This window comes from Achroia grisella, unplaced genomic scaffold, assembly GCF_030625045.1.
Source record: "Achroia grisella isolate CSIRO2021 unplaced genomic scaffold, CSIRO_AGI_Agris_v1 utg1023, whole genome shotgun sequence".
Lineage (NCBI taxonomy): Eukaryota > Metazoa > Arthropoda > Insecta > Lepidoptera > Pyralidae > Achroia > Achroia grisella.
Genome location: NW_026712560.1, coordinates 238,509 through 251,104, shown reverse-complemented (window position 1 = coordinate 251,104; position 12,596 = coordinate 238,509). Strand labels below are relative to the sequence as shown.

The following is a 12,596-nucleotide window of genomic DNA, read 5'->3' as shown; positions in this document are numbered from 1 at the left end:
AATATTATTAAACCAGTATGTAATTTAAAATTTAAATATTAATTTTATTATTGTTATGCACCAAATAAACTATTTTCTTTCTTTACTTTCTTTCTATACACATAATGAGCGCCACCGACATCATCACCGACCACCGACATCGTCATCAAGTGATACTCGTACCATCCCACATGCGTTGCCATTGAAGAAGTAATGTGCTATGCCTTCGTACCCTATAAATCACTGCCATATCCTTACCCTTCAGGTTATAAAGAAACTATACCTATGATTTTCTTTATAATAACAATACATGTAAGGACACCAATCAAACAGCTAATAAAGTGTAGTACAATATCCAAAGTGTAGGTTTAGGTGTCCAGATATCAAATATCTGAACCGGGTCACTGGTTAGAAAAATCATCTATGTAGTAAATATTGCTGTTTATATTTACAGTTTATAAGAGGTTAAGGTTTTGAAAGAAGTGAAATTAATTAGTTAAAATTTGGAATTTAATAATTCTAAGAATAGAAAACATTTTATGTATATTTGTTATTTTAATTTATTGTTGCTCCAAAATTTTGTTACTTAATTTGTACACAAAACAAAATTGTACGTAAGGATTTTTTAAAATTATATTTGGCATACAACAGGGATAAAAAAAAACAAAATAAATCAGTTACGACAGATTCTCTGTCAGGAGGCTGTACTTTAAGACTCCTTCTAATACTACGTTATTTTATGTACCATGAGATATTGTAGACCCTCGACTAAATACATCACAACCACATGATGTAACTAAGTACTCTACATTATACATAGACACGCAGCTTATTGGAATGGCCATAAAACAAAGTTTATAGAGTTCATTTTTGATAAGAAAATTTATAGATATATGTATTTATTCTATAAAATGTTAGCAAAAGTGTAAATATAATGAGGACAATAATATAAATATATTATATATTTAAACAGTTATTAAGTAACATTTAAAAAATAGATAGATATAGAATTATCTTGATTAAAAAATGTCAAAAAGTGAAAATGAAGTACGAGTAAATAAAACAAATGGTGACAAAATTGAAAATCTCGATCATAAGACAAATGTAGCCAATTAGCAATGTCACACTCGAGCGAGTTAAAAGGACGCAAGACAAAGCCATTACTTTATTCGTGTGAAAGCTCACAAGTTGCTGTTTTCTGAGGATGTAGAGGCAAAGATTGTCTCGTCAAGCTGTAGTGAGCTCAGTACAGCGCTCCCCGCGGTTCCGAGCGGACGCATTAGTATCGTGCTACGCCGTAGCGCACCTCCAACCTTCTACGAAAGTTTGAACGCACGTACTTCGAGAATAACATAATATGCCGTACGGTTTGTTATATGGAAGTTAAATAGTTCGCGGTGACATTTTTCAATTGTTTTCTAATGGAATATTGTTGCGAGTGGATATTTTTTTAGAAAGATTCGTAAGTATAGAATTTAAGTAATTAATAGTAATAACTACAAATTCTATTATATTAACAATTTAAATAATGACAAACAATTTCTTGTTATTCTAAAAATCTTGTATTACAAAATATGACATTAATATTTAAAAGTAATAGTTATACGAAAAACGAAAGAAAAGAAAATTACTACAAAAATGTCTTTAGTTACTATTACTTTCAATTAGGTGCACAAAAAAGAATAATAAAACGAGTACATATTGATATATAAGTAGGTCAATTTATAAGCTCTGAAATACTTCTAATTTGGTGTCACAATTGATACTTCCCTGTGAAAATCTGTATAACAAAGAAAATTACTTGAATGATGTATACTTGGGATCCTCTCATTTTATTTCGACGTCCTTTGTTTTGTGTCTGGGCCTCTCGTCAAATCGCTTTATGTAGCCAGTTTCTCGAAGATGAAAGGAAAAATAATTAATAGTAATAATTATGCAATGTTTGAAAATATTGTCTATATCCTTTTGTAATTTATTCATAAAAAGTTAAAGTACTTACATATTTCTTATTAAAAATGGGATATTATCGATGTTGCAACCACATAATATTTTAAATAATTCCAATACTAATCCAATACTCATTATATAACATATACAATTCGTTGTCTAAATCACGCAATACAGATATAGAAATTTGAAAATTCAAATATTGAATTTTAATTAAAATATTTTTTTTACCTCATGTAAGAACAATTTTTTCGCCTTTTATTTTTAACTTTGACAATAATTAATTAGTGCAAATATTGTAACAAAGAATATTATAATAATTACTTCCGTAAAGTTTAATCCTTATAAATTGAAACTTTTTGATTGACATATTGTAAAGACAAAATTGAAAAGGGAATTTTATAATTTTCAAACAATATAATGATATAATCGATACTTTTACAACAATATTCAATAATTGCCCGTGAGATCTTTATATTAAAACTTTTTGAGATTCGAAAAGTTTTTGAACAAAAATCATGTAAAATAAATACAGACAAAATCATAATTTACAAAGTTAAGTCAAGTTTTGTTTAAAAAATATTTAACATCCTATTACTATTTATAATATCTACAATACTATAAATTGACATGTATAATCATATGACTAGTAAATATATAATAAAATATATAGTAAATATAACAACTATAAAGAAAGTAGTTAATATTTTTAAGAAAGTATTTTATATTAATAAAGTCCGTGGCTGCGTATCCTGAAGGGTACCACAATGAGTAAATGAAAACCGCAGCTAAATCAATTAAGCCGCTGCTGAAATTAAATGTGCACAAACGCACAGAAATACAGACAAATTCTGACTATCAATATTTTCTATTAATATATCATTTACAGAAAAAGAATACCATAACTAAAATAAAGTATCATTTCTAAACATGACATACAACTGAAGGTATATTGGAATATTATATTACTTAATGAAGATACGACTAATTTTTTTTTGTTGAACGTTAAAAAATACTTAGTATATTGCAATGTTAAGTAATATACATAAAATACAAAAGTACTGAGTGAATAAAGAACACTGACAAAAAGATGAAGACATTAAATATTTGTAAATAATACTTTACAATCAACTTGTTTACGAATGTTATAAGAGGCATAAATCGTATATTTTCTCTTTGTAAGAAAGATTTGTTTATTTTATTAAAGGTTACGACTACTTAAGACACACGTATATATCTATACGGAGGACATTATGAATGTAAATAAATGGACTAGTAGAAATTACTCAATAACACATACAAAAAAGAACAATATTATTAATAATATACTTACATGTGAAAATATTAACAAACATATGTAGCAGAAAAGTCAGATTTTCTTAATAAAACACGGGTATGAAATATATTATATATATAAAATTCTCGTGTTGTAATGTTAGCTACCGTACTCCTCCGAAACGGCTTGACCGATTTTCATAAAATTTTATATACAATGTACATTGTACATGTTCAGTAGGCCTAAGAAACCCCTAATATTTATTTTTTGGACAATTTTTTTCTTATAAATTGACATTGAAAAATACGTTCTAAATAACCGAATTTACAGGAAACGAAGTTTTATAGAGTTACTTAGTCTATGATGAACAAAGTAAACATAAAACTCTCTGGGTAATCGTTTTTTTTTGTCATTATACAACTAAAGCTATTAACTTTTGTAATCATTTTAGAAATGGCAATTTTGTGGATATAAAATATTATTGTTACTGGAACGGGAACACAACTACTATTTTAATTAAAAATCAAATACTAGTAAAAAATGTGTATTTTCCCAAAAGGGCTCACAGCGAGAAGAAAGTAAAACAATTATTAGTCAAGTGACATATGAAAAATAGATATCAAAAATATAAACTTTAAAAGAATGACAAGCTGCCAGTAACAATAATTAGAATAAAATATTAAATAGAATATTGTTGTTTTTTATATTCAATTCAATTGTACCTCTTAGAGGTTCAAAATCATTAGATCTATATTTCAGAGTAGTTTAAGTGGTGTATCATACTGACAAAGGGGTCTATTTGTATAATTAACTTCAAAATTACTATTTTTATATATCAACAAATCCTATTTAACCCACTACTTCGATACCTTTGAACTTTGTGATATGTAAATTCCGAAGAAACATAGAAACAATTTTCTATAAATATATATAGAAACAAGTTTTCTATAAATATATATATATATTTCACTCTTTTTTAAGCTTTGTTCATGTATGTCTTGAATATTAAAATATAAGTACCATTCCTTAATAGTTTGTTAGAATTAATTATGTTATTTTTTTATTTTATAATAAATGTATTCTAATTAATAATAATAAATTCTAAGGGACTTAATGTATTTATATTATTTTTCTATTGGCATACTTAATAGTAAAATTAAATATTACTAGCGTAGCTGTAATTGTGATATAAATGTGTTCATTAAATTAAATGAATGGAGCTACCGTAAAATATACACTCCGATACAAACATATTGTTAGAACCTATATTTGAATTATCTCTAATAACAATTAGGAAAGTTACATGTTTCTCTGATTTCCAAGTAATGAATTCAAATAGAATATATTATAATACCAGATATAGCTTCAATTATAATATTCTGTATTGTTTACATTAATATATTCCATAATAAATATATTAAACCGTTGGTAACATGAAAGAGCGTTCTATTCTATTTACCAAATAAACAATTTGAGTCGAGCTAGTTTCAAGAACAAACTAGAAACTTTTCAAAATTCCCCTGCATTAATTACCTTAGTCAAACTAAACAATGTAATTTTGACATTGTTAAGTATTCTGTAGACCTAAAATGAAATATTAACAAATAATGACGCAACGAAAATTTAAATAAAACGCCTTGACGCGACGACGCGGTGTTATATTTATGGCACATAAAGCGTACTTTTTTATAGTCCAGAAACCAGGTTGTAAAAACGAAATTGATTAACATGAATTAATTAAGATAAATTTAATACAGAACAGATGGTGTAGATTATGAAAGTGACATTATATTTTTATATTGTGTTGTAGGTAGTATAGACATAGTCAGCTACATAAAGATTGTAGCGATAGGAATAATCAATAGTATGAACTAAATCTTATCTTTGGGCTAATTGAGTTTTTAAAGTTATTTTTACGAAATCAAACCTATTTATCAAATACCTATCTATTATTTAGTATTTTAACAGTAATGTTTATTATGTCATTTTGTTTATTTCTCAATTTTATACTAGGAGACTACTGGGATAATTCACACGACGTTATCTAGTCACAAGTTCAGCACAGTTTGTATATTATATATTTTAAGATACTATTATTTATTGATATTTACTAGCACATAGTTTATAGTTGCAATGTATATTTAATTATATCGTAAATTACTATAATTGACTAAGAGTGTGTAAATATCTAAAATTATATTTATTTCTTAAACCATTTAGAAATATAAATAAAATTAATTAGTCCAATAAATAATACCTAAACAAACAAATACAAAACCACATCATATAGATTCTAGATATACCTACAACTCTCATGACAGATAGACAGTCTGTTAAGACATTATCTAAAACGGCGATCAATTTATCATTAGTTCCCATGTCTATTACCTATACAAGTGCGTTCACTTTTTGTTGGGATTAGTTACTTATAACAGTTATAACAAACCATTTTGTTGGAGTCACGGGTGTCCGACCCGAAAGTTTCCAAGCTCGGAGCGTTCAGTAATTACTTACCGATCAATTGTGGATGTTTATTCCCGAAAACGTTTCGCTAACAAACTTACTAGTAGTTTATGATAGAAAAATCCATATAGTTACATACATTTCTAGAGGTTTATTAGAACAAATATCTGACTGCAATGTATGAAGTGAAAGAGGTTAGCTTTTATTTTAATGCAGAATATATGAGTACATCTTCGATTCAAATTACTTTTAATTTCAAGATCTACAGAAAGAAAATATGAAAAATATACTTAACAGAATTTCAGTTATTTATGTTATATTTCTTTTCATTTATTATAATAATGTTACTATACGAAAACAATAAAAATTAAATATGAAAGATCAAGGCAGTGCTCCAACAAACTTAAGTAAAAACTATCTGTATAATATATTATTGAACATATTTCTCAGTCACATACTATATACCGAAAATATTCACCTCTGTAACAAAATGGAGCTAAAATAGGTATTAGGTATTAAATTCCAAAAAATGTACAATATTCTCTAAATTTAATAATATTCAATAGCAACTCTCATTTCTAATTTTCAGAATAAAGCATTTATTTATATGCTAAAGCAACTATTAAATATAATAAATAATAAACGGAATCTACTAAGTATAAAAATAATTAACGAAATGTAATTTTTGAATAGCACATTAATACTTTATAATTATTGTATGTAACAAACGAATTATGTAGTGTGAGACTACAACAGTGATTGGCAACTGTTGTATATACATGAATTGCACCAAAGTTATCACGTGATCATTTGAACAGGAAGATAAACTATAATGACTGTGTACTCGATTGTCATGTCTGTCCCTGTACAATACAAAAATAAAGAGCATAAATGACCAAATGCAGCTGATACTACACAAAAGCTCACTCATGTAGAAGGATGCTGTCTTAAACATGACATATATTTTTTCTTAGTTTGACGTAATCTATTTACCTGCTTTGTAGTGACTAGTAGAAAAGATATGACATTCGGGTACATCAATATTATACTATCAATATATCGGATCGTATTTGTTTTTTCTATAACATTTTATCGAATCGACAGCCTCGGTGGTCTCGGAGTTTAGCATACTGCCTTGCTTCTGATGATCGCGGGTTCCATATCTCGCACAATACAAACATTTGTATTCATGAATATGATTATTTGTATTGGTATGTATTTACAAAAAAAATAAATTCATGTATTATCTATCCATGAGTTGTCCAGTACCCATAAAACAAGCTTGTCGTTGTTGATTTGTCCTGAAATATTATTATATTAAAATTGAGTCATTATAATAAAGTAATAAAGTACGTAAATAAATATTTATATACATTCATAACATTATCCCCAAGTTGACACTGACAGCAGTAAATATAAATGCGTTAAAGGAACCGTTACTATAGATAAATATTATATTTTATTTATCAGTGTCGCCTTCTATTTCGATCCATTATACCAAAATAACAACACCGGACAACCGATTCATAATAGTAATGCAGTGAATTCTGATGTCCGCATGGCAACAGAGTATGAACACAATGTGTCGCTCATTTTTATCCTCAGAATTTCGTATAAGGCTATTAAGTAGATATAAAGTATACACAAAGAATATTTTATTATAGTATTATTTTTCTAGTAACTATGTGTACTCAGAAGGATTTTTAGCGGAATATGTATGACACGAAGGCTGTGAATAAACGTTAATTCCACATACTCAATTTTTACACCTACCTACCTATGTAGTAGCGAGTGTGTGTTTGTTTTTCATTTAGGATAAACAATTTTGTAAATTTACATATAAAATAATACATTATTAACAAATTGTATTTTGGAAACCAGGCGATTAGTGAAATTGTGGATAGACTAACTTACTTGAGAGAACCCGACTCTAAGTAGGTATATAAATTTATCTAAGGGTACTGTCACCACTACTATGTCAGAGATATCATAAAATAAAACACCAACGACATATAGGTACATACATTAATTTTGAAAATGCAAACCAAAATATAATGAGGACGATATCTCACAATTACTAAGAAAGGGTTCACTTCTAAATTCTACCAACAGGTCTGACATTAAACAGAGGCGTGTTTGACATGCCTTTATTTGCCTACGACATGGGCTTTACACAGGCAAAAATATGTTTTATAACAAATGTTCCACGTTTGTTTTTTGTAAAATAAAGAACCTAAACATTGAATTAGGAATACAAGGAAAAATGTGCCTTGTTGCATGACATTTAAGATTAAATGTTAGAATTTCAATTTGAGGAACTTTGCGTCTGTCAAATGCTTCAATGTAGATTTTCTTACGTTGCCACAGAGTAGAATTTTGTATAAAACTTAAAGGTGGGCTGGGAAGATTGCCTAGACATGCAGACGATAAGCATTCAGTCGTTATAGAGGTTGTCGTGGACCCTCAAAATATAAACATCGTCCAGATGTCAGAGATAAGCGACGAGAGCTTTTTGCCCTAATGGCAGATTACCCCGTTGAATATGTCGCGTGCCTACCCTCGACAGCGCGCTGTGACTTATTGAATGGAAAATTTCTCACGATCTGATAATGGCGGGTTGTGTAACTTTACGTTAACTGCTCTAATATGCATCGATTTTCATGCAGATAATGATCTTATGTTAGCTTTTGCCGACGAGTTCATGTAAATTTTGGTTATAAATATATCCACTGAATGATTTCGTTGATTTTTTAATACGAAGAAATAAAAATACTGGTTCAACATTATATATACGTTAATTAAACAATTATACTACTGTATAATTGTTGTGTATTCATTACTTAGATATATTGTTTTTTATCTAAAATTCAGACAAATTATTTAATAGGAAACTTATACATAGATATTACTCGAATATATACGAGTACACCTGAATATGTTTATCATAATATACTATTAGTCAGAAAAAAATTGTCATAAAATTTATGATAATACAAGACAATATAATACAACGATATAATAAAATATTTGAAACTAGCTGTTGCCTGCGACTTTGTCTCTCTCGTTTCCGTCATTTTTCGTCGTAAAATAAGTAGCCTATGTCCTTCTTCCTCATTCATTTTTTTCTAGATTCATTGTTTTTGATGTGTTTTCCTAACTTTTTCCTTCACTGCTTTGCTCCTATTGATCGACGCGTGACGAAAATTATACAATAACCTGCCCAGGCGTATGAGAATAATTGTACCAAGTTTCGTTAAAATCCGTCGAGTAGTTTTTGTTTCTATAATGAACATACAGACAGACAGACAGATAAAAATTTTACTTATTGCATTTTTGGCATTAGTATCAATCACTAATCACCCCCTCATAATTATTTTGGAAATATATTTCATGCACAGAATTAACCTCACAGATTTATTATAAGTATAGATTTAGAAGAGAAGGAAAATTTGTTATGAGATAATATACCGTACGTTATTATATATGGTACGAGTATGTGTAGTGTATCCATATGCACTCTAATGTTATTTTAGGTTAAATTTATCAATTACCATAAAGACATATGTAAATATATACATATGTAATATTTTATTTGTTCAAAAAGACAATACACAGCATCAAGAGATATAATACCTCCTGAGATAGTAGTACATACGAAGTTACATAACAACTTTTTGGTAATTACTTGCATATTATCGTAACTTCGTCTATACTATTGACTTTAACATCTACTGTAGACTTAATGTGGTAGTTACATACAGTTGTTACTGATTATTGGTAAGATAATCTTACTGATTAATTAGTACATCAAGAGGATAAATAATTAATTTCAGACATGAGATGTCGGTGACATGTAGATGAAGTTGTCAACACTCAGTGTATATGTCCTGATAATTAAGAAAATTGAGGCCATCCTAAACTTAATGTCCACCTAAAAAGCATTCCGTTGTCATTGCAATGGACTTTAAAAATATATGTCACGTTTACAGTTTTAATCCACTTTTTTGCACTTTACTTTACCTCTGCTGTACAAATTACGAGTTCGGTCGATAAATCCATTGAATGCTTGCGTTTTTCAAATTTAATTCCAGTTTCATTTGTATACTCTAATAATTTACCTTAATTCTGATGAAAATTAGTAGGAGGTCAGTTTAGTAGAAGTGGATAATGAGTTTTCAGTCTCAACTCGTAAGCTGGACAGTTGAGTGGTGTTTGGACTAGAAATGGTGGACAAATTTAGTGTGCAATAATTATGAATATATTGTCTGTAATAATTATAACGTTAAAGTTATACTTCAGTTGTCATTACATACACATATATGTCCTTCAATATTACGTACGTATATTGACTTCTTGCAACTCGATGTTGCTGCATTTCCAGTAGCTAATTAATACGATAGACATCTTCAATTATTACAGAATTTCTTTTTATAAACCGCGATAATCAAATTCCGGTTCACCTATTTGTTGAATACAACAATTAATTAATCTATCTAGCATACATCATTATAGTTTCAGAATTTCCTGTCCACACTTTATGTTTATACATTTTGATATAATTCTTAAATATATCATTCTTAAATTCTTTGAATGTAATAATTATGCAGTATACTTTCAATATGTAAATATACAGGTTCCTATTTCCAGAAATTACTTTATTGATTTCACTGTCAATTTAATACCTGTAGTTTTAAAAAATAGATTAGAATAGGAGATGGCCCACCTGATCTGAAATAGTTACTATTTCATATACCTATATATGTACAATTATACATACATATGTCGACCACATAATCTGTTATTTATGTATTACTATAAGTTAATATATAAACATAACATAATTTAATATTCAATATCTATATTTATATCTGTTATTATGTCTGCCCCTAATGTCCCCCTAAGACTAAGTTGTCATGGTTTCGGTAATTTCATAATTTTGCACTTTTGTTTAAGCCGCATTGTAACAAAATAAGATATTTAATATATATGTGAGATATGTAGTATATAACAACAACTAAGGACAATTTACACGCCGCCCTATAGTTCTTAATAAAATAAAGCCTGTACTGTGATACTGAACAAATGATAGAAATACTTAAAAATCTGTTTTTTAAATAATACACAATATTCGTGGATAACATCCAGACCGATACAATCACACTCATGAATACAAATGTTTGTATCGTGCGAGGAATAAACCCTCGACCATCGGAAGTAAAACGATGAACTAAACCACTAAATTACCAATGCTGTCAATTAAATATACCTATATATTTACATCATAATTCTTACATATTTCATATAAAATAAAAGGCTCCGGCAACCAATTTACGTATTGAGCACAAAACCCTAACAAGAACAAACAATAATAGTTCGCTAAACAAAATGGCAGGGTCATACATAAAAGAAACGCGATACCGCGTTCAATACAGCTTGCTTGACAAAGAATTCACCACCCCAACTTGCACGAGGTTCGTCTGTAATAATTAGGTTTGGCCTAATGAATACGGGGTGGGGTTCATCCGTAGTTGTCTGGGTAATTAACAGCTGAGATAGGAAATATTAATATTTATAAGCCTCGGGGCTGAGAGCAAATTTTCGTTATACGTTTTAACTACCCGAGTAGCAAAATGAATTTTACATGCTGATTATAACTACACAAATCAGAATTAATTTTTTGTTCATTAATTTACAAGAATTTGTCCTGCATCTGTCCTCATTTACTTTTTATAAGTATTATAATCATTCCTTAAAACAGACAACGAAATATATTTGAAATATATTAACGACAAAACCAGTCAAGACTTCACATTACAGCTTTTTTATTTTATATTCAAAAGTAGGTATTATGTATAAAATATAATAACATATGAAAGAACATTATGAGGAAAAATATAATAAAATTCACAATAAAATCCTGAACATAAATGGTTTCAACTTTGCAGTCTTTGACTTTGGGTTTAACAACTATTTACTTTAGGTATAGTGTTACATTTTAATATTAAGTTGTTATTATAATTATAATTATTACTATTACTTTATTTTTGTAAGTACTATACTCATTAATAGCGAAGCCACAATGGCAATCTCTACAAAACTCAAATATTTAGGATGAACTGAAAATCGTCTTTCAATAAGTCCATCTTTTGGACCATATTTTATTAGTCAACAAAGCAAATAAATAAATTTTACTATTTACACACTCATATGAAAGCTGTATCAGACAAACAAATATACATAAGAACATCGAATAGTTTTATTATTTTTATATTTTTAAAATATAAATAATAAAACTATTAGTACAATCGCGCATGTCATAATTTTTTATGAAATTTCTTGTATACATTTTGCCTGTTGACAATTCAAATCTTGTCAACTGCAACGAGATACGATTACAATTACGTAAGCTAACAATATACTGGCCCATTTAATTGTTCGTTGTTAATCAAATTTTATTTTTATCGTGTCAACAAAAACAAATCGTTTTATGTCCAAATTTAAATTTCGGAGTTCCGTGCCGAGGGGCAAAGCACCCCGGTTGTAATAAGGCGATGTTTTTATTACAGTGGGCCCTTCTAATAAGCGGACAGTGGATGTTTGTTCACAAACAATCTCATCTCATTTCCTAATTTTACACCTATATCCGGCAGCTAACGAAACAAAATTACAAAGACTAAATAAGTTGAAAAACAAAATATTTGGAGCACAATTTTCTTGCGGGTTTTAGTTTAATGCCTTTTTTAAGTTACGCTCAACAAAGTATTATTTGATGGAATTGAATATAAAGTTACTTTACAAGTATATTTTCATAAATAATATGGCACAGGCTTTTCGACTATAAACTCGTATATATAGAATTAGACTGTGATAAACGTTAGACTTCCTAAAATATTTACAATTAAAAATTTATATGCTATTTCGCTTTATCCAT

General features: G+C 28.4%; 1 protein-coding gene across 1 annotated transcript in view; it reads left to right on the top strand.

The window, feature by feature from the left end:
* The first annotated feature begins 1,242 nt into the window (after positions 1 to 1,242).
* Positions 1,243 to 12,596, top strand: part of LOC131844471 (lachesin-like) — a 70,714-nt gene continuing 59,360 nt past the window's right edge. The window contains exon 1 of the mRNA XM_059193745.1: positions 1,243 to 1,441. The gene's annotated coding sequence lies outside the window, so the exon portion shown is untranslated. The remainder of the gene's footprint in view (positions 1,442 to 12,596) is intronic.